The sequence below is a fragment of the Gambusia affinis genome, linkage group LG06 (genome assembly GCF_019740435.1).
Source record: "Gambusia affinis linkage group LG06, SWU_Gaff_1.0, whole genome shotgun sequence".
Classification (NCBI taxonomy): domain Eukaryota; kingdom Metazoa; phylum Chordata; class Actinopteri; order Cyprinodontiformes; family Poeciliidae; genus Gambusia; species Gambusia affinis.
Window position 1 is genome coordinate 15,506,239 of NC_057873.1, and position 21,556 is coordinate 15,527,794.

At 38.3% G+C, this 21,556-nt stretch overlaps 1 long non-coding RNA gene across 3 annotated transcripts; it reads left to right on the forward strand.

The window, feature by feature from the left end:
- Positions 1-368: 368 nt before the first annotated feature.
- On the forward strand, positions 369-18,595 carry LOC122832994. 3 transcript variants are annotated; one of them, XR_006370909.1, is made up of 4 exons: positions 369-474; positions 862-984; positions 5,614-5,718; positions 17,756-18,595. It is a non-coding gene; the product is annotated as an uncharacterized LOC122832994 (long non-coding RNA). The 3 variants fall into 3 exon arrangements; XR_006370911.1 differs by having other exon boundaries at positions 403-509; XR_006370910.1 differs by having other exon boundaries at positions 432-653.
- Positions 18,596-21,556: the final 2,961 nt, after the last annotated feature.

Genomic DNA, 21,556 nt, shown 5'->3' on the forward strand with positions numbered 1-21,556 from the left:
TGTCTTTTAGACTTCATGACATTGTTCAAACTAAAGTTTTGTGGCATTTAGAAATCATTTGGGTAATTCTAACAAAGCTAAAACAAGAAAAGTTTGGTCAGATTTAACTTCAGACAGTGAGAAAAAGATGTCTTTTTACTCAGTCTACGTAAATGTGGTGTACCTAAAAATGCCACCACACTATTTTAGTTGCTTTATAATTTTGAAATATTTTCATGCAGAATTTATCCTATTTTTAAACAAAAATGAACAATTTATATTTTGTTTGCATTTCGGCATATTAATCTGCCTGCATCTATAGTGCTTTCCTGAGGTTGGCATTGGGAGGAGTAGCGGCGAAGCGGAACCTTTTTGGGTGGGGCGTTGCTTCCGGGTTGGTTTTCGGGCGGAGTTCAGGTTTCCCTCAAACGCAATCTAGAGGCTAACGGCAGCGCTTCGGTCGTCCTTGCTGATGTCTATTTTATTATCTTTCAGGTCAGCACACGGTGAAAATACACCAAAACTACTCCGTAAGATGTTTACCTCTTAGTTGACAAGTATATAGCAGTGCGTTGCGGTTTTTGTGCACCATTTTGCCAGTAGTTGCCAGTTTTATCAGGCGAGGGTAAAGTTGTCAGTATGCCAGCCCCCGCTGGGAAAGTTCCAGGATACCGGTAACTGTAACATAAATATCTGGTTTCAACTGTAAATGTGATTTTTGTTCTAGTTTTCATTTCCCTTCAGCAGCAGGATTTGTTGGTATAATTAGCACTATTAAGTTCTTTAATCTTAAAAGAATGACATCAAACTCTTGACGTTTGATGCCAAGCCGCTCTTTGCAGGTAGTCATCTGTGACTGTCTCCTCTGTGATCTTCTGGCAGGATGACACAGGCCAAAAAGTCTAACAGTTCAGCCGTTGCCATGACAATGCAGAGATCTCCACCATGAGTTTGGACAGTACACAAACCCAGCTGTTTACTGCAGACACTGATAGACAAGTCAAAGTAGGTGAACTCTCACCCACACTTGCATACACACACTGCCTGTGAACCAAAGCAGAAAACACAAATATTATGAATTGATAAAAGGGGAGAAAAATATTTATAGCTATGGCAAAGAATAATTTTTTTACTTTTCCTCTTCATGATTCTGACATCAAGATGCTTGGCATCTTGATGTTTGATGCCAAGCAGCTCATGGTGGTTCAGTTTTTGGCACTGTGGACCTGACAGAAAAAAGCTGCAGAGTTTGAGTATTGGCCTGGGTCCTTTCTGCATGGAGTTTGTATGTTCAGCCTGTGAGTTCTCTGGCTTTTTCCCACGGCCCAAAAATATGACAGGTGAATTGATTACTCTTAATTGCTCTTAGGCATGAGTGTGCGTGTGCGTTTGCTCATGTTTGTTTATCAAGGTTATGGTATGGACTGAAGGCCAGACCAGAGAGAGTGCAGCCTTTTGTCCTATGACCTTTGGATGTAGGCACTGTGACCCTCCAAGTACACATGAGGAAGTTTTGCTTAGTGAATGAAATATGGCACTGGCCGTAGACAAACAAACAAAGGAAAAAATTAATGAATAAAACTTATGATCTCCACCAAGACACAAGTAACAGCAGACCATGCTAAGAGACAATTAAAAACAACACCCTCTGCAACTCATGGCTTCTGGGGATGCAACCCATTAATGCACAAGGGTTTTCCAGATTCTGAAGATAAAATAAAATACAGAATCAATTTAAACATGTCGTGGTAAAAGAAATAGGTCTGTTCCAACCTGCTGATTATAAAAAGAAAGTTTTTTTATACATTTGTTTAATAAACTGATCACTGTCTGTTTAAAGATCTGTGTTCTGTTTATTCCATTCAATTGAGTTCTACAAATAGACTCAAACGGGATAGAATTCATAAAATTCACACTGGCTAATTTTATTTAAGTAGGTCGTAAAAATAATTTCATATAAGTGGGTTGTAAAAAGTGTAGGGTGATTTGTGACAGTGGGGAGTGTGAAGTAATTTTGCAGCATAAATCTTGAAAGGGGCTGGGAAGCAGTACATTCTACCCGACAGTACTAAGGCAGTAAAGAGTGGCTGCTTTTGATCAGCAAGAATACTCCTTGCTTTTTTTTAAAGAGATGTCTGTCTATAGAGGTGTTTTACATTGATGGGGCTAATATACCTTCTAGTGGAACATGTGATTTCTTTGTACAAAAATTACATTTTGCAAATCATTTTTGTTCTTTGCATCTTCAATTTGTTTGGTATAAATGTACAAATGCTCTATTGTTTTACAAATTGCAGCTCTGCATAATGACTCCAGCCTTAACAAATAAATAGAATAATTATGCATTTTGTAATTAATCAATATAATCAACCACATCAGCTCTGTCCCCATGAGCTCTCATAAGAGCACCGACGTGTGCATTGAGCACATGTGCGTGCGGCGTCAGATACACTCACGCTGCCATTTGAAACAGCTCCTTATGTCATTGTCTGCGAAAGAGCTGGCACCCCTTGGGCCAATTAGCAGCAAAAAGCATCTTCTCTCCAATTTTCATCAACACCGAGCCCATGGTGTAGCTGTTAATGCAAGTCAGAATTTAAAATTCTGACCTTTTAATTACAGTGTTCCCATTGAGCCAATCAGTGCTCCTTTGTCAAATCCCATAAACACGGGCACAAACTGCGTCATCATGCAAAGTTGTTGCAAGACAGGGAGAGACACCAACTGAGCTTTCACCCTGGATTAATATACTGAAGAATGATTTCACCAAACTTTCATCTATTTTCATCACTCATTAAAAATCTGAGCACCTGTATCCTTCAACTGTAAATCAGAGATTAAACATACTGTAGTATGAGGTTGAGCTGCAGTCATCAAGACAATGAAAAACATTCCTTTTTGTTTTTAACAATACAGAAGCTGTGTTTTTGATTGACTGTACAACACACAATTTTACAGATTTTTCTAAATTCTAAATAAGCTAATTGTTATGAAAGTGGTGTGGATAATTCTAGTCCACCCAAGTAGAAATATATACATACAGCCACTGATATTTGATCTAATGTTCTTTTGTGAGTTCATGAGAAACAGCAAACATTTTTAGCCATCGAGGTCTGAAAAAATACTTGGTCACTCTTTCTTTCAGATATGGTAGAATTTAGTTTACACTGCGGTATGTAACTTTTATAATAAAGATGTTTTCCACATATTGTTAAAGCTGTTGCCATGCAATGGCAGATAACTTGTGGAAAAAAATTGAGCTCCTTTGCCTTCTCTCTAAGGTCAGATGGTATTTTTCCCATCTGCAAAAATACACGGCTTGGTCAGCAGTGTATTTTTGGAAGACGATGTAAGTACTGTCAATCTCACTTGTGTACGTGCTGTTCACCACCCTCACCCTTGCTCTCTACACTACAGCTTCTTCCTGAAAGCTCTTGTGAATGCTCAAACTAACTAGCACAGACAATGGTGAGGGGAGAAAAACAATTTTCCCGTAAGAGTAAATTGTTTCTCTCCCATCAGCATATCTACAGCAACCCTTTGAAGATCCTTGAATAATATGAGCTACAACTTTTAACTTTTGATTTTAACCCAAGACTGCCAATAATAACCATGCAAGTTTGTGGTGTCATGCTTATTGGCTAATTCGCAGGTCTTTTTGCTGAGGAAGAAACTACTGGCAATGGGGTGGAAAGTACAGCAGCTATGTGTATAGCTCTAGTTTTTTTGTATTGAAAGATAGAACATAAACACGATCTTTATGGTCCCTGAAATCTGTGTTTTCCAGTGACCTTGCAGTCGAAAATATACGTAAAAAGTTAGCACATTAGGAGGTGTTTAATGGTGCAAGCATCGAAAAGGCAACCAGGTTAGAGTGTGTATTATTTTCAGTGGTAGCCGTTCAGAGATTGTCCTCACAGCGGTAGAGTAACAAAGGAGTGTGTGTGTGTTTCTGTCTGTCCTTTCCTGCTGCGTCTGCCTGCCAACAACTCGGAGCCAACCAGACATCTGGACCCTAACAAGTCAGAACGCTCCAGGGCTCTCACATTCACTTTACTATCGCTGCTACGGATTTGAGAGGATGTGTGCGCGCACTTTTTTTGTATAATCGCATCACATCTGCTCTTCATCATCATCATCATTTCACACCCAGTGAGCTGGACTCAGTGGTGCGCTATCATCAAGTTATACGACTTTCACTCTTTCTGTCTCTCCCTCCCGTCTCCACACATGCACATGGTAGCGCACATACCGCTGTATTTCCATGTCTTCAGAGGACATCACAGTGACTTACAGTGGGTTCGTTTTATGGAACTCACATGCCCATTTCTAACTTTAACCTTAACCAAAACGTTTACTGTAATCTCAAAAGATGTCTTTACCATTATTTGAACTTGCCCTCCTGTCTCAAGAGAAAGCCAAATTCCTCGTAACATGATTGTGTAAACAAATTTAGGCCCCCGCATCATGAGTAATCCCCACCCCCTGCTTACTCCCTCACTTGCAATTACATGCTCTCAGGGGTGTCACAGCGGTTAAAAAAAAAAAAGCAGAGGCGACAGATCAGCAGCAGCAGTAAAAGAAAATAGTGTCATTGTGACTTTCATCACTCATTTAATTTTCTGCTACTTCACATAAACCTGGCTCCCAGGTTTATGTGCAGAGCAGACTTCAGCTCCCACGCAGCCATGTCCTGCATGGTGTCTGATTTAAACTCCCTCTGCCCTTTGCTGCCCCAAAAGATCTCCTGTAGGTTGAAATATCCACATCGCACAGCCAGATTCTCTTCGCAGTTTGAAGAAACGGTGCATCATAATTTTTTTTTCTTATACTCACAGCAGCCAGGGGCAGAAGTGCTGTGATGAGAAAAAAGCGTAAGTAAATAATAATAATAAAAAAAGATCTTTTCAGGTGCAGTGAATGGCCTCCAGAAAAAGTGAATATTAAAGTGTTGCATATGCATAACCCCTCATCTCACAGTCATTTGTAGAAAAGAGGAAGCACTTTTGCTCATTACAACGACCGTCTTCCCATCACAAAAAAAATGGTAAACATGGTGCAGAGAAAGGAATGCACACAAATACGACATGATCTTTATTTGACTGAACCACATTAAGGAATAAGGAAATATAACCTAATTCCTTAAAGGTTATATTTCCATCAGTATTTTTACCAGCACTATTACTGCTGCTTGTGTTTTATGACTTTGTATTTTTGTGTTTATGATGCACAGCACTTTGAACTGCCTTGTTGCTGAAATGGCTATTCAGATCAACTTGATTGATTGATTGATTTTGGTGTTCTAAGTAACCCATTTACAGCAGCTCTTAATTCTCCATTCCAACACATTGTTTAATTTTTTATTCTTATTCATGAAAACAAATCTGCTACTAATTCAATCAATTAATGAATGTTTATTTGTAGAGCACCCGTCATACTGAAAGCAGCTCAGAGTGCCGTACAAATTCATAAACAATAAACGCACAAGATGACAAATAAACATTGACAATAACCTGCATCATTTGCCACGACTGCTAAGCATGACTGTATATTTTAGTAATAAAAAATAAGGGTTGTATTTTATGATTGCTGGCATTTCTTCCCACTGTCTTCTCTTTGTGTTTATCTCTACAGGATGTTAACAAATTTTCCTCTGCCCTGCTAATGTTGAGCCCTCTGCGTGGACGTCTGGATTTCATAAAGGTGATGTCCTTCAGTCTGCACTCATTCTTGTCACAGGTGAGTGATTTTGTGGTCATTAATTCTTTACCTCAAAAAGTAGCTTTATAAACTTAAAAAAAAAAAATCATTTTCCACTTGCATTCAAACTAAAGTGTGCAGCGATTCATAACCAAACCCGCGCAAGCTTACATTTTCATGTGCTCCTTTTTTCTTTCGCTGCGTAGAAGAAAAGGGAGCAGAATGCTAGCTCAGAATAAGAGAGATGCATAGAATGAGAAAAATAAACAAAGGCAAGGAATTAAAAGGAATTTTTAAAAAGAAACTTCAGTGAGATGAAAAAATAACTTGGAGCAGTTATCTGCTGATTATACCAAGTGGTGTTGTTATCAAAGGAAACCGAGCACCGCACTTTTCTCTCAGCTTGAAATAGCTCTGTGTTTTGAGTATCTGCCTACACATGTAGGCAGAAAGGGAAGAAATATTTTTCAGAAGCCACATTTGAAAGAATAACTGCTTGCAAGCGCACTATACACCCCTAAAATGGTGTCTTAAAATCATCTGAACTTATGTGAAATCGTTAGATATCCATGGCCAGCAACATAAAAATGAGTCTCCAAAAGAAATCTATTAAATGAACGAGATATTAAGTCTCATCTCTGGTTTCACTTACTGAAAACAGTGACCAAGTTAAGTTATTTTCAGCTTTTTCATTCAAAGTCAAATAAACAATGTTTGTACTCCATCAAATAAATAAATGTCCCAACGAAACACAAACAAAATAAATATTTAAAAAAACTCAAATATTAGTTTTTTTAAAATTATTACTGACAAGAAAACATGCCAACTAACAAAGGCAGATGGGCATTGATCTTCATAGGTCAGGATGTAGTTTAAATAATAGTTTGATCCTTTATTGCTCATATCAATATAGCAAGAATTTAAAGTGGTGAAAATAACTGCACAGTAACAGTTTATCTTGCTAATAGAGTTGGTATGAAAAAGAAACTTTCCAACTGTTAGCGAACTGCAGCAAATGTTTCAGTGTCGGATGTGCTTCTGCAAAAAAGGGGGAGTTTCATTTGAAGTCTTTTTACACTTCTTTATCAAAGGAGGCAGTCATTTTGGGGTTCCGTTAACATTATAGTTAACAGAACAAGAAATCAGTGTGAACCTCTGCATGTTCTTTTTGTAGCAAAAGTCTTACATAGGGTATAAAAAATACCTAACAGAATTATAATACGGACAAAACTATTTGGTGTTACAATCACAAGGATCAGGCGGCTGATAAGTGCATAGATTCAATGGTATGAAATGGAAATGCTTGACACTTTTCTTTTTTTTTTGAAAATCAGAGAAGAGGACTAAAATCACAGCAGCACATATTAAAATGCAGACACACTGTGTGCCTCTGGCTAATGGCGCCAGCGTGTCTCTTCCAATCATTCTGCTTTTTATTCAGCTTCTTTAAACTTATGTGGATTTTTTTTTTAGACTCATATATCCAAAGTTTGTCTGTTTTATTGTAAAACTTTTTTCGTTTATATGGGTCTTGCAGAGGCTTTTGCACCCGTCTTAGCAAATCAGGACTGTTGGATATTATTGACCAAAAATCTAATGAATTTATGAAAATGAGTGTCCTACAAACACGTGTAAAATACGGGGGACTTTTAAAGACTTTTCCACAAAAGGCGAGTGTACTCTAAAAATCCAACAGACCCCTCAGCACTCATTACTTTCTTAGATTTCCCAGGATCTGGTGGTACAACTGCCAATCTTCCAGTCACTGGTCCTCTTTTATTACCCTCAAACACTCTGTGCCCCATGTGACCTGGAATGTTTTTCTTTCCTTGTTTGTGCAATTGCATCACTTTGGTTTAAATACCAAAAACACTGATTCATTTCACAAGTCAGAGAGCAAAACAACTGCAGACCTTCTCTGGCTTTCCACAACAGATCAACCCCAGAGGTAAGCTCTGAAAGCAATAGAGTGAGAGATGAATGTAGCAAAGCAGATGAGAGCGTTCTCAAAGCCAAAGTGAGGAAGTGGCTCGGAAGGAAATGGAAAAAGTGGTAGCTGGAATAAAAGCAGAGTTCAGGAGCTACTTTCAGAACTTGTAAACTTCTTGAAACTTTCTTGTCAGTGTTTTCAGCTCCTTTCTTCCAGCATTTGATTCTTCTTCCCCATAGTTCAGATTGGCACTCCTCTTCTACTTTTTCATGTTGCCATCCCAGAAGGTTAGCCTACTTTCATTTCTCCATCTGCACACACAGACACATGTGCACATGCATCCTCTTCTCTCTCCAGTTTCATTCAAATGCCCAGTTTAAGTCAAATTTACAAAACTTGTAAAAATAGGAAAAAATTAATATGCATTTGCTTTTCCTTTCCTCTTCATGTGCATTTTGTTCAACTACAAGGTAGGTTTGTGTATTTAAACTAAACATAAATTGTAGTTTATTTTATAATTGAACATCTGATTGAATGGGGCTCGTGTTGCAGTAGCTCTACTCAGGAAATGTCATTCAAACGCTTTGCTGGGAGGAGTTTATTTTCCCTTTTGTGGTTTGGAAGCCGAATGAATAATCATTTTTGGGATTAACACCTTGTTATTAATTGAGTTTATGACTACAGAATTTCAGAGTCAAAACAGAAAAAGCATAAAAACTGGAAACAATGCATGAAACCTCAGGAGTGAAACAGTTGCTGGATGGAAAGGATTTAGCTCCTTGCTAAATCCCGGTAAGGATCATTACTGGATGTAAATCATGAGTCTGATTAACTGGCTGTAGGGAAAACAGGGAGGTTGAGGGAAAAAAAAGGTCTCTGCTGAGAGGTGGTTTATGCAATAGTGAACACATAGATAAGTGAAACAGTGACTAATAAAACATGCACTAAAGCAGGGGTCTCAAACTCCAGGCCTCGAGGGCCGCAGTCCTGCAACTTTTAGATGTGCCTCTGCTGTACCACACCTGAATAGAATAATTAAGGCTCTGGAGAACTGATCTACACAAGGTGGAGGTAATTAAGCCATTTCATTCCAGTGTTTTGTACCTGTGGCACATCTAAAAACTGCAGGACTGCGGCCCTCGAGGCCTGGAGTTTGAGACCCCTGCACTAAAGCAACCGACAATGCAAAGCAAGAATTCGTGGAAATGCAAAATAGCATATGATAAGCAAACTCACAACAAAAGTGACTAAGTGAACTCAAAATCCCTCATGGCAACATAAATAACTAATTCTAAATTTTACCAGGGCCAGTGGCTCCCAAAGATTTTCTGGGTTCCCCTATGGTTTACAATAAAATTCCCCTCAAAAGGAAAAAAAAAATCAACTGGGCACACACATGGTTCAACCAGACATAAACCTATAAACATATTTTGTTTTCAAACTCTACTGTAGTTTATTTCACACTGCAGGTTGCAACAAAACACACTACAAACCATCTTTACAGTGAAACACTTTTGTGTAACTGTTTTTAATTTTTAATTTTTTTTCATTCATCCATACCGCTTCCCCGGCCCCCATGCAATGGCACGACGCCCCCACACTTTGGGAACCACTTACCAGGACAATTAGAAAAACCAGTAACATTTTTATTAATATCCCATTAAGCTATTTCATAATGCTAAAGGAGAAAATCTGAATTGCATTACATGCTGTCTCTACTTTAGTATATTGTCAACAATCCTTTCTCAGTATGACATCGTCATATTGCCCACATCTTTATTTTTTTCCAGGTGAATCAAAGCAAAGCTTCAGGATCAGATAATGCCAGCCGTGGGCTCTTGAGTGCCACAAATGGCTCGACTTTTCTTCAAGGCCTCTTTAAGGTCAACCTGGATTAGAAGGATCTACTGCTGTGAAAGACTTCTTTTCTCATTCAAGTAACTTTCCCCCCATCTGGCTCGAATGACTACAACACATTTGCTCCAGCATTCTACATTAAGAAGGTCCTGGATGTGCAGTAATAGACTCTCCCAAATAGGCAAATAAAACATTTTAGAATCCACTGTAGTCAAAGTAGGCAGGACTGGTGGGACCATTTTATGTTTTCAGTACTTTATTAAACACAATTTGTGAATAAAAAAGTGAATGCCCCCAGCAATCCTCATAAAACTGACTACCTCAAACTGTGTTTAGCAGATTGCTCAGGAGTACAGGTACACAGGAAGGAGACTGCAGTTCCACCGTTTTTTTTCAACCTGTTCACACCTGTACTAGCAGCACTTAATAGGCATCAGTTACATTATTCCAGCTTTAATTTAAAGCGATATCTTTTAAGTCAACTTCATTTGCATAGCACATCTTAGGAACAACACAGTTCAAAGTGTTTTAAATAATAAAGGACATGACACAATAAAGACAGACAAAAAAAGCATTACATTACAGTGGAAAACTCCGGAGAGTTAATAGCAAGATTGTTCTCCGGACTAGAATAAATCCATTTTCTAGTTATTATTAATCAGAGGCAATTCTGAACAAAATAGTTTGAAGCAGAGGTCTTCAAATCCATGCCTCAAGGGCCGGTGTTATTAATATTTTAGATGTGTCTCTGCTTCAACACACCTACATAAAATAATGAGGTCATTAGCAGGACTCTGGAGAACTTGATTGGGGGAAATTCAGTCATTTGATTCAAGTGTGTTGGACATTGGACAAATCTAAAAGTTGCAGGACAAAACTTGGATTTGAGGACCCATAATAGAAAAGAAATAAGTTTCAGCAGTTTTGCAGTTTTCTGGAAGTTTGCACCAGATTAGTGGAGCATAAAAACATAATGGTTCTGCTCTGCATAAGGGATGCAGAGCAGACTTGAAACAAAGACCTAAGTGTCTGAAAAGTTGATAGAACAGCAACAGACCTTTAAAGCAAATTTTGGTGCTACAACATTCAGTTATTTATAACCTGACAAAAGTATTTCAAAGTCTATTCCCTGAGCTATAGGGAACAGTGTGAAGACTTTGGATCTAGGATGATGTACTCTACGGTAATTTCCTGGTCTTAGTGTGAACATGAGCAACTGTGTCGTGGATCAACTGCACTTGTCTGATTCACTATTTAAGCAGACCTGTGGAAGAAAATGTTGCAGTAATGCAGTTGGGCTAAAAACAAAGTGCATGGATGAGTTTCTCAATATCTTGTTGAGACATTAGTCCTTCAATCATAAAAAATGTTCTTCAGGGAATCGAAGGCCAACTTTGTACTTGTCTTTATGTGTCATTGAATGTCCACCAATAGATCCAGATAGTCGTGATGGAGGTATTGCTGAATGTTCAATGTAAATATGTTGGACAGCTTCTTGACTTTTTTCACCTGAAGATGAGCACAATAAATGTTGTCATTTTTGGCTTAGTCATAACAAAGCCTGGCCACACTTTTTATAAACTTAACATGATTCTCTAAGCTCCTGAAAACAGATGACCTTGGTTGGCAATGCAACAACTGAATCTGTGTGCTGACTCTTAATTATCCTCTTTAGGTCCAAAAAGAATGATCTTAATTTTTGTATGAGATAAATCAATCTCATATCCTTGTCTTTTGTGGTACACTTCTTTTTTGCTCACACAATGTCCTTTATTATATGTTTTTTCCAGATTTTTTTCCTCACAAATCCACCCAGCCTGACCAAAATAAAAGCAATAGTCCATTAGTTGGCTTTGGCACCATGTTTCTTCAGGGCTGCGTATGGTTTCGACATGGGAGCACATGTTGTGCAAAGTCATGCATTAATGCTGCCAAGCGAAAACAGTGGTGGCATCGTGGCCACTAGTGACAAAAGTCAATTTCAAGTTCTGTTTGGACTCTCCCATGCTCAAGAAGTTTGTGCTCATATGTGTGTGTGTGTGTGTGTGTGTGTGCGTGTGTGTGCTCGCTCAAATGTGTATCTGTTTGTTTGGTGTCTTCAGCTGCTGCAGGAACATTTGCTTTATTTGGGACCAAGCCTTCTCATTTATATTCAGTCTCTGCAAGGTTCTGCTTGACTTCTCACTCACAGACACTATCTGGCGCACACATACACATCAGGGTGCATGTACACAGGGGTACTGTGCACCTACTTTAGTCACAACCCAGCTTTTATGACTTTCCTCAGATCCCTTAATCCTTTGTGGCTGAATAACTTTGAAGCAAACAGGCACCAGCTGATCTGAACTTTGACTGATGGCCAAAATGTTGCGCAAATGGTATGGCAAGTAATTTGGTCCAAATATTTTGGCAACAATTATTTCTGTTTGTAAGCAGTGAATGTGACCTTGGAGAGTATTTGGGCATGTATGAAAAGAGTTGAACAAAGTTTTTAGCATTCCCACATCGAGGTCCATGAAATCCAATAAATTACCCGGGGTAATTTTTCTGGAGATGGTGTCAGCTTACATCTGTTGGCCTCCAGGCTGTAGAAACTACTCTTGGCACAGCAAACTCATATCTCAGGCTAAACTCTTACTGGTTGATTTGCAATTGTGGGTAATGAACAAATCCAGGGGGCAAATGAATAAACAATGTATGCATTCAAAAGCCTGAAAGATGTATTTGTGCATGCAAACTGTTATTCATGAGGAAAGATTTCTGAGTTTAAAATGTGCACACTTTAGAATTCCTTTATAGAGAGCCTGCACACATGCATTCCAGTGAAAATTTGAACTTAGTATGGTAACATAGAAATGTGACCAAATTAAAATGAAGCTAAAATCAGTGGGGCTGTTTCATAGTGATTGGTTACTGTTCACACTATGACCTACCTGCAGTCCATTTCAATACGCTCAAAAAATGTTTTGCCATTGCTTTTTTCTTTGATGCTATAGCATTTGGTGTCAAGTTAAGGTTAGACTGCCAGAGCTATAAATTTTACCTTTAAGAATTCCCCAGCCTGAATGTTGTTGCTTAGAGATGCTACATTTACAGCAGATACGCAGCTTCAAAACGAATTGTTGCATCAACTGCAACTTCCTGTAAAAAATTTCATGCAGTCATACTTGTGAATTCAGTTCAGCCAGTCTTGCAAAGACTGCTTGACATGTAAAGGAGGTCATTCATCCTTTCAGGTGTGTTGGAGAATTGAGGCAAGCATCCAAAAGTTGCAGGACGGTGGCACTCAGAGACATCCTTCCATTTCACATCAGATAACAGAAGTACAAGAAAATACCATCATTGGGCATTTAGGAGGTGGGCAATAATTTAGTTAGTTACAGCAAAATAGAATCACCTCAGTCACTGTACCAGCATATCATGACGCGTATGAGGCAATGGAAACACAGTACAGCAGTTGCTCTTTATACAACTTATGAAAATAAAAAAAACTAATCAGATAGAAAGATAAAAATTTGCCACTTTTGATGGCATCCATCTAAATAAACAAAAAGCACAATTAGGATTATTTTTCTTTAGGCACTTCCAAAAGGCTTCTTATTTTATGAAATCTTCCAGTAGAAATTTACGTTTCATTATCCAGCTGTGTTTTATAGTCAATATACATAAAACAAATACACCACTGGATAGTGTCATACTCACAAATCCTTGTTCAGTGGAGTTTTTTCACAGATTTATGATTAAAACCATCCACAGAAAGTTAGTTTGGGCTTGTATGTATAATATCATGTTAATGATAATTGGAACCATTCAACTAGCCCAATAATCCAAGATCCACATAAATTTTTTTTCCCCTGCTGGTTTTGCACAAACATGAATTCAAACATAAAACTACTCACAGTTTTATGCAGATGTCCCCAGGTTATGAGGGGAAGAAGCTGCTGAATAAAAAAAAAGTCTATATCCTTGCCCGTAACACTTCTGCTTTGAGCTCCAACAGGATTTGCATATTTGTTGGATTGTGTAAATGATCCTCTGCACTTTAATATGCGAGGTATATTTCTCACCGCAATCGCCAGTGCTTTGTACATTAGGGCACTTTTGAGACTTAATGAGGCAAATTAAGCTTAACCTTGTATAGCTGCTGCAGAAATTTACACTCTCATTCTCAATATCCATCACAGCATTGCAAACACACACAGACACACATTCTCACACAACATGATAAAACTTGCCTGAAATACCGATGCTGGCCCTGGGCTTCATGAATAATGTAGATGACCTACACCCTCTCATAAACTTTACACCCCCCTTCCTCACACATAGCCTCAACACTTCTCATAAATCTTTTTCTCTTAGACCATTTGACTATCAGGACAACCGATGAGAATCCTCACTCACAAGCGCACACTGACAAGCTCACGTAATCCTACAGATACAATGCAGATTACAGGAAAAGCCCTTTTTACCTTGAGGTGTTAGTTAAAGGTTAAGTGCTGGAACGAATGACAGCTCAGGAACACATGGATGTTTTAAAGTGGTTTAATGCTTAATCATAAAACAAAATGGGTATGCCTCAAGTGAAAATGTTAATTATTTACTATAAATATAAGTGTATATTTGATCTAATAATGATTTCATAGCCTCTGAGGGGAAAGCGCCAATAAGGCAGCTTGTTCATGATTCAAAGTAAAACTTTATGCTGTTTGTTAAATGTTTTGGTTCAGTGGGGCCAAAATGGGGATATGATAGTTTAGAACATCTCCACACAAGGGGCTTCAACAAAATTAAAATATTAAGAAAAATTCTTCTAGGACAAATGTACCGTATTAACTGTATTAGTTTAAGGGTGCTCACAAGCTTGCAGTTGGGTTATTGCATTGGTTTGTTTTTCAACTGAACAATATAAGACTATATACTAAATCAAAGCCAGAAAAATCTCTGAAATCATACATTTTGCTCTCTTTTTTTTTTACTTTACTAAACGTTTGTGTGATACCAGTTCTGTGCAAACACTTTTTTACTGTTTGTACAATGAAATATATTGTTTTGTTTGTTTTTTATTTGACTGGACTTTGTCTTAGCAAAATGAGACCAATCAGGAATAACAGTCTCTCAATTTCAATTAGGTGGGGCGGATTTGGCTTCTTGCTGTGATTTGGGTTTGGTCAGACTCTGGAACAGTTCCACAACAGAGATTTGGGATCCATTGTCAAGTCTGTCAGCCCGTGTGAAAAGTATTTAGTCATAGAAAAAGAGCAATCAAGAAGAGAAACATTGAGGTAAGAGTTTTTGTGACACATGCATTGGAGCAGACGACGTCATAGTTCACACTAAATCCGCAGCTTTTCTGAGTTTTGGAGGGAGAGCAGCAAGAGCAAAGAAAGACAGTGATGGAGTTTGTGGAGTCAAGGGGAGTGACACAGATTGAGACAAGTAGTGTAATGAACAGTGAGGATAGAGTAGATTAGATCAGACATGTTGTTCACATTGGCTGTCATTCTAAGGCCTCAGCTGCTGGAGTGCAACTAGGGCAGTGAATCATTTAGAAAATTCCCCCCAGATTTATTAGCAGATGAAAGCAATTCACCAATCTTATTTAGACTTTCATTTCAATTTGAAATACTGAAAGAAGCAACATGTATTTTCTAAATGAAGACACTAAAATGTTCCAAAAGTCGCCAGAAGCTGATAAATTACGAAATGTTTTAATGTGTATTTATTACTACTAATATTACTGCCATCTGCTAGTGCTCACTTTATCCAACTCACATATTTAAATGATTCTGATAACCCAGAGAGAACTTTTGACTTTTTGACTTGGATTACTGAGACTCGGGGATTGTGCCATTGGTGTGAGGTGGAGCTGCATCACTGTCATGCTCATAATCACAGTAAAAGAAGACCCTCTTGGGTATTATTGCCACAATATACCCAGCTCAGCTCCTTGTCACAGTTTATAAAAGGGGATGAATTCAGATGGCTATGTCTCATTTGGCTTCCAGTTTAATTTATGGAGATTTATGTATATATGTAGCAGAGTTGAAGAAGTTGGGGCGAACTCCGTGTGCTCTAGTCGAAATCCTGTCCTGTGGCAAGTGTGGAGCATGCTTTTGAATCGGATGGATGACTAACATCATTTTGCAGCGTATGGTTTTGCGTGCTCAAGCATAGCAGCTCTCAATTTAGACACAGGCTTTGACCCTTCAATTATGCATCTTATAGTTTGTGAAAACAAAGAACTCGGTCTAGGACTATCAGCACCCATGTCACATTTATTTTCTTTTGGGTTATTTCTCTTTGCTGAAAATATTAAAGAGAAGTGTAGCTGCAAAAGTTTCAGTTAACACTTTTTTGAATTTACAAAAAGGAAGCGCATGATTAAACCAAGATTTCACACATCAAAGAAAAGATTTAGCAGTACTTTGTAGGTCTTTGGAAGATGCCATCTGGTCTTTATATTCTAATGGCAGTCGGGTCGGAACTCTCAGTAAAGTGTTAAGCCAAAGGAGTTTTAAGATGGATTCTTTGCAGCTTTGTTACCTTCCTGTCGGACTGAAAGGTCAGTTTTATGTCAGTACGAACTTTGCCTGCGGCATTTCATACCAAATTTTGCTAAAATAAAGAAGACAGTCTACAATTTCAGCACCTCTGTTGTTATAATCTGAAAATATTTTGTAAGCAATATCCATCCATTTCATTTCAAATTTCTGCAGATAATACAATAATGTCATTATTATGAGTTTATTAAATTGAGATGGAAAAATTCACCATTAGAAAGACAAAACCTTGAGAACTTTATAGAGACGATATCAATATAAAATAGAAAAAGAAACTTTGGGGTTGTCTTGAAAAGTGAACATCACTTGAATCATTTTATTGAGATTTTATGTGATGGACCAAAACAAAGTAGTGAAAGAATGGAAACTGTCCTGTCCAATTATTTGCAGGTAAAAAAAATAAAAGGTGTGGCTTTACTTCTCTTTTACTTTTACTCATATACCCCTGAATCTAATCCAGAGCAAAAATTGTCTTCATATGAGAACAGATAGTAAATAGTGTCCACCTGTGTGTAAATTAATCAGTATATTCAGCCGTTCTCCTAAGGCCTTGGACAATAGCAGACACTACAAAGATAAAGCTGTGCAGAAGTTTAAAACACGGTTTGTATATGAAAAAGTTTGAGATATAAATTATTTTACGGTGCGTCATCACTGCATGCTTTTGTACACGTGACATTTTTTCCCTAAGTGTTGTTTTTTCTATCCCTTTGTTTTACTGTCTCCAGACAATCAATTAAAAAAGTAGCCAAGGAATTCTCAACACCTTGATCATGCAACTCATTTGGATATATTTATGCACGGTGATTGATTGATTAATGTCAAAAACCACGGCTTCTGCTCCTCTCATCATCCTCTGACTGCAGTGAGGCTCACCCACATCTCTCCTCCCTGGAGAGACAGTTGTCTTGCTTGGACAAGTGAACAAACGCATCACATTTAGCTGCACCACAGTAGCTTAAATGACAAAATGTAACCCTAATGCTCCCAATGACTTGTTCTTTACAGCATCACGCTGCCAAAGTAATGGCCTTAGATGCTTACAGTTCAGTAGTACAGTTGTAAATTTCGGCTTTGACAAAGACTGACCCTCCGCTCTGCAGCATGTTGGTGGGTGGCAGCATCCTGTTGATGAAACAAGTGTGAAACCCAGCGTCAGCCCAGTTAGAGGTTTGTGTGCTTGTCTCAAAGGGGGACCACATTAAGGTAGCCTGCGGCGGTGGCTGCTGAGTGTTTCTTTATTTCAGCTTGCCTTAGGCTCCCCCAAACACACAGTGAAACAAATTAATTCAAATTAGCTTACCCCAGCCCAGAGAAGAGCGTGCAGGACCTACAGCATGGCATGTATGTGCAATACATTCCAACTGATTTTCTTTAAAGGTTTTATGCCATGTTTAATTATTTTGTTCTGTCTCGTTTTATGCTTTTGAATTACTCATGTTAGCCTAAACAGAAAACGTACTGCATGCATATCCAGCAAACCAGGTTGTCAGATGTTAATTATTAAGGCAAGGACACCAACACAGACACCGTTGTTCACATTAAAGAGCTTTCCACTAGTATTTAATTAGTGTAGTAATTATCATTGAGGCTAAGCTGCAGCTTCATGTCTCCAAATCCACATAAACACTTAATCTGTGTGTTTCAGTAGGAACCTTAAGGGGCTGCAAGGTCGTCTCTCTCATCAGCACTTAAATGTTGTTGTTTTTATTGCCGTTCACTTTCATAGTCTGCAGAAGAACCAGTGGACTTTGGAAAGAATACATGTGGGACAGGAAACCGAGGGGAACATTAAAGAGAGAAGATAAGAGGAGATGTGACACAAGAGACCAACGCTAGAACTGTGCACAATCCTGCAGCAGAGGAAGGGGAAGTGGAAATATAATCTTATAATGAGGACAAGCTGCAGGAAAAAGAGATGCATCGGCTCAGAAATCTGTATCTACATAAATTAATTGTTGTACAGTAAATATGATTGTGTTCTACATTACCTTTTATTTTAATGCCTTTAATGCTTGCAGCAATGTTTTGAAAGGGAACAACTGAAACATTTACCCTTACAGTGTTTATAGAAGTATTAACTTTTACAGCACCTTTTGTTTTGTTTATGCATCATTTTATTGTCTACAGTCAGCGAGGTATTAAAATGTTGGGGTCAGTGTAAGAGCAGTTTGGAGCTCTGATCTGTCAGTCGCTAGAGAGCAAAGAGGGGAAAAATAAAATAAAATTTTTAATTTTGTTAAATTGTTAATATTTGCATGAATTGAACTGACTTTTCTGTCAAGGACAGAACAAAAAAGTGCAAATTTTATTTCTGTAACTTAAGAGCTTGATGTGCATTGTAGCAGAAATTGTTCTCAATTGCCCTTCGAGATTCAGAATGGTTCATAAGTTTTAACCGCCATTACTTTCCCTTGTTATTTGTTCCCTCAAAGTTAGCTTGCCATATTCATTGTATTTTATTGAGAATTTAGCAGTCAGACCAACGCAAAGCAGTGCATTGCTTTAAAGTGGAAGGCAAATGATGCATGGCTTTCAAAAGTTTACGCAAATAAAACTATGAAAACTAGTGTTGTCCTGAAATTTGTGTTCTCCAAAATGTAAAAAAGTTTTTAAAAAATAACATTTTTCCAAGGTACTGGATGCGCGGCTTTCTTTCTTTGACCATGTACATTTGATTAATACCGTAACTGTCATGATGACATCTTCATGTCATGTCATGATGGGTCTTCTCATCGAACCATTGACTAACATGTAAATGTTCTGAGGGTGACAGTTAAAACTGCGCAATCCTTAACTTTTAGAAAAATGTTACTTGTGAATGTGTCAAGATGTCGCGACAGCGTAATATAAAACATATAATCTGTAAAAAGATCCAGCTCCTCCACCTCCCAGTAAGAAATGCACCTCTTCTGTGTCTAAAACAACATGTAAGAGCCCAGAGGAAGGTCTTAGCGTTGTCAATCATCCTTGTGTATGCACTCATAAAATGCGTTAATAGCACATTGGTGGCCATGCTAACTAGCTTGAGCATTCATTACAGACTGTTGTGGTGAATTAATTGTAGTATAGCAGAGATAAAGGAGAAGGTTTGAGCAGCTCTTTGCTATGATTGGTTGATTCTGAGCAATGTTTTTCCTGTAGATTACAGCAGGACCATAGAAGAAGGCAAAAGAGTTAGTTTTTTGTTTTTTTTTTGCATATTATCTGTGGCAATTTTAAGAAATATGCAAACAATATAGTTTTTATAAAAGTTACATACTGCTTTTTGTGGCTAATTTCTGATTGGAATTGTACTTGAGGCAGGTTCTCGCCATAATCAACACTTCTTTCTGTTGACAAATGAATTGGGCTTTGCCTTCTCTATGACCCTGAAAAGGATGATTTAACCGAGGAATCATCATCCGTATTTCAACACTGACAATAAGTTCTTAAAACACAATACCTCGGGTGCATGTAATAAAATGTTAGCAAGAGATGAGGGATAATACTAAAATCTGTTTAACTGGTAGTAGGTGGAAAGGCTGGGGTTGGAATAATAAATCCCTTAGAACAGTAGAAAAAATTGCTTTTTTCTCTCTTGTCTAACAGTTAAGATTTTTATAACGTAACTGCAAAAATACAAGAAATGAGAGACAATGCAATAATACTCCAGAGGAGAACAGCTTTAGAATGATAATGAAAATGATAGATGTGGGGACGACAGGAAACTTAACTGTCACTGTAAACCCAAGGGCAAGTAAAACTACAAAGGACTCTGTGTTTTAAATTGGTGATCAGTTTTTGAAATGCATGGAAGGAAGAAGGAAGGAAGGAACTGTGGGGAGTGGGACCACCGGGTCTCTGCAGGGGGGAGTCAATACGGACTGTGTTAATCTCTCTCTATGTGTGAGTGAGAGTGTGTAAGCTGTAGTGAGCTTATCAGAAAAAAAAAAAAAAGTTTCTGCGGCTGCTTTGGTGGAGCCGCCAATAAGCAAGTCTTGACTTGGCTGCTAGCCAGCTACTGGGTATGAGGTGAGGAGAGGGAATGGTTTCACTCCATCACCAGCTTAGTGTGTGTATGTGTGTGAATAGCCTCACTACATCAGAGCAGCAATTCACTCGTGAGTGAAAGTGTCAGCTTTTTCCGCTCTCTCCATCACAGTGCATGAGTGTGTGTTTGTGAGAAACGCAAGAGTTATGGATATTGATGGGTCTGGGTGCTCAGCCTAATTTCTGCTGCAACACAAAGTACCCTGGCGCCGGCAGGAGAAATCTTAAATGTGTACACACCCTTGTTGAAATGGAATGCTTAGTTATGTAGAAAAGGCGACTTTGATAAATAATTTAAACCTTTTCACCAAGCATGATGTGGCATATATCCTGAAAAATTCAAGTGAAAAACAAATTTGTTGGGAAAGACAACTAAGTAAGATATATGAAACACTTCTTTGATTCAGTTGTAGCATTCAGGCTCACACCAATTACAGAGAATCTGTCTGATTGTACTTAAGGTTAAGATGCTTTTGTATGATTTTCCAGACATGTGCTCATTTGCATGATTTAGTTCAGGGGTGTCAAACTCCAGTCCTCAAGGGCCGGTGTCCTGCAACATTTAGATGTGCCTCTGCTGCACCATACCTGGATAGAATAATTAGGTAATTAAGGCTCTGGAGAGCTGATCTACACAAGGATGAGGTAATTAAGCCATCTCATTCCAGGGTTTTGTATCTGTGGCACATCTAAAAACTGCAGGACACCGGCCCTTGAGGACTGGAGTTTGACACCTGTGATTTAGCTAAATAATTTACATAATGGTTACAAAGTAATAAATTATGTCCTTGGGCAAATGTATCAGTGAAGAAAAGGATATTAAAATATTCCAAAGCAAGATTTACAGAGTATGGCAAATAAATGCCTCCCCTAATATCTTCATTTGTTCACTGGAAGACTAACGATGAGAGATTTTATCTTCCAGCATCAGAGTCCAGTTAGACATATTATAGAAAATGAGTTCAAGAGAAGAAAATAGATGCTTTAGACATGGGTGGGCACTCCTGGTCCTCGAGGGCCGGTATCCTGCAACTTTTAGATCAAATAATGAGGTCATTAGCAAGACTCTGGAGAACCTGACTGCACTTGGGAGGTGATTCAGCTGTTGGATTCAGGTGTGTTGGACCAGGGAGACATCTAGGAGTTGCGGGACACCGGCCCTTGAGGACCAGGAGTGCCCACCTTGCTTTAGAATGTCCTAACCAAAGCCCAGAACTAAGTCTGACAGAAAATCTTTACAGTCCCTTGAAAGGGACCAGATTAAGTAATCTTAATTTTAAGGCAGGGTAAGCAAATATTACCAAGTCAAAATTCCTACCCAAATACCAAAATGTTCTAAAAAATAATATACACACTGATTCAAACACATTATTCCACCTGTTTGTACTTCTTTTTCTTCCAACACATTTGTTTATTTTAAATTTGAATTGTACAAGAGGATTACTACATAATATGTAACATGTTTTGAAATTATTCACCAATGTCTCCACTTTTTCAC